The sequence below is a fragment of the Dendrobium catenatum genome, unplaced genomic scaffold, assembly GCF_001605985.2.
Source record: "Dendrobium catenatum unplaced genomic scaffold, ASM160598v2 fragScaff_scaffold_211, whole genome shotgun sequence".
Lineage (NCBI taxonomy): Eukaryota > Viridiplantae > Streptophyta > Magnoliopsida > Asparagales > Orchidaceae > Dendrobium > Dendrobium catenatum.
The window spans coordinates 2,996,989-2,999,594 of NW_021318673.1; positions in this window are offsets into that span (position 1 = coordinate 2,996,989).

The following is a 2,606-nucleotide window of genomic DNA, read 5'->3' on the forward strand; positions in this document are numbered from 1 at the left end:
CCGACAATATCGTCCAGGCCGATATGGACATCGTCCTGGCCGATCAGTACAAATCTCAGAAGATTGGCCAGAGCATCGCCCTGAATGCAAACTGGATGATCTCATGATCGTCCCATCCGATTAGTACAAATCAGAGGGAAATTGTCTAGAGCATTGCCCTGAATTCAAGCTGGCCGATATTTATCGTCCAGGAGTAACTAAGGTTTTTGAACAGATCGGCCTGATCGATCCTCATATCATCCAGGACGATATGATCATATCAATCATCCTTAATTACTTCCTTGATTTGTCTGATCAATTAAGGCATAATTATAAAATATCGTCCAGGCCTATCCAAGATCGTCCTGGCTGATTACCAAAAATACAGAATACCTTAATTATTTATGGCGGCAATTTCTTTCTTTTTTGAGCTTATCATTCTGACCAATACATGTATCGTCCAGGCCGATCTGTTAATGACGGTTGCCTTAATTAAGAATCCATGATTAGAATTTCTGTTTTAAGCCAGATCGTCCAGGACGATGTAAATGTCATCCTAGCCGATTTGAGTAAAAACTGAATTTCTAAGTCTTTCAAGTATGTGTGTAGGGTTACTTAGCATCAGTCTCTTTGAACATTACAAATAGACTCTAGAAGAGAAAAAGCAAAGTACAGACTAACTCAATCCTAACCTACGCAATCTTGAACTGGCTTCGTTTGTTCGTCTGATCTTTGATTCCTGAAAAGTTAGAAGTAACATGTAGTCCAAGAGAATCAATAGTGTTTGTCAATAATCAAAACATAAGTCATGAAAATAGATTTGCAACATTGCACTTCTTCTCAGCTATGTTTTTTGGGGCAAGGATGATTGAATTGCATCCTCTCACCCCTTGGGTGGCCACTCCAAACAATAATATTATTTTGAAGGCATATTCTGCAACCAATGGCACAATCAGCTAATCGACTATAATTCCTATATGAGCCCATTTTTTATTAGTTTTCCTATTAAGTTATGTAGTGGTGGTTTTTTTCCACTTTTTTTATTTTGAGCTTGTGCCACTTTGTCATTTTTGCAATTTGTTTTACAGCTACATTTTTCCTTTGATTGTATTTTTATAATCTTACGCATATAACTAATTTTCTTTAATGGAGATTAGACTATATCCATAATTTTTCTAAAAGAAAAAGCTAATCTTTATTTTAAAACTATTATTGATGAATCATGGCTATGATATAGCTGACTAAGATATGCAAGTATGAAATACGTTAGAAAGATTACTTTGAAAGAACTAGTTTGAGGTATACCAAAGCTAGACTTCTCTAAGTATCATCTATGTAATGCTTAACAATTAGGGACAAAAACTAGGTAATCTTTTTTTCCATTCAGGATATCACCACTACTATGCACTATAAATCTTGTATATGATTTGTTTGGTCCCTCTAGTATTACTAGCTTAGGTGGTAAATGCTTTGGATTTATGATAGTGGGTGATTTCTCATGATTTACTTGGGTTTGACTTTTAGCACATCAAAATGAGTCTACTGATAAATTTATAGTATTCTCCACTTGAATTCATAGGAAGCAAGGAGTTATGATTTCCAAAATTCATTGTGATTATGGTAGATATTTTTAGAATGAGATATTTGGATCACTTTCTAAGAAATTTAGGATTGAACATAATTGTTCTGCCCATAGGACCCATCAAAAGAACATAATAGCAAAAAGGAAAATTATTAAATTAGTGAAAGCTGCTAGGGTAATAATAATAAGTACAGTCTTTCTAGATATTTTTTAGGCCGAAGTAGTGAATATAGACTGCTATGTGCTAAATAAGATATATATTAGATCCAAGCTAAATAAAACACCTTATGAATTGTTCAAGGATAGGTCACCTAATCTTTGTCATTTGCATGCCATTTGTTTTTAGCATTTTCTTCTAATCTAAGATAAATATTCAATAGGAAAGTTTGATTGAAAATATCATGCAGTCTTATTAGTTTATTCCTTAGTTGGGAAAGCCTTTGGGGTCTTTAATAAAGAACCTTAAATGTAGAGGAATCTATCCATGTCTTATTTGATGAATCATATAGACTTCTTGAGCCTAGGGGAAGTAGAAATTACCCATGGAGTAGAGGATGTTGACCTAGGTGATAGAGATGAAACATAGGAACCTTTGCTAACAGAGTGGAGATACTCATCTAGCCACCCTAAGGAGTTTATCTTAGGTGATCCATCGGTAGGTGTTAAAACTAGGAAAGGCCTTAAAAAAGAAATTAATCATACTACATTTATCTATATGATAGAATAAACAATTATAGGTTAAGCCTTGATTGATGAGTTTTGTATCCTAGCTATGCAAGAGGAGTTAAACCAATTCATTAGAATTGATGTGTGGGAGTTATTGAGCATACCTAAGGACCAGGTGTAGTAGGCACTAAGTGGGTATTAAATAATAAGTTGAATGTCAATGGGGCAGTGATAAAAAATAAGGCTAGATTAGTGGCCTCGAGGTGCAATCAAATAAGGTACTTATTTTGAGGAGACATTTACCTCTTTATCTAGATTAGAAGCCATAAGAGTAGAATTAGATTTTACATACTTTTGAGGGTTCAAGTTATATCAGATG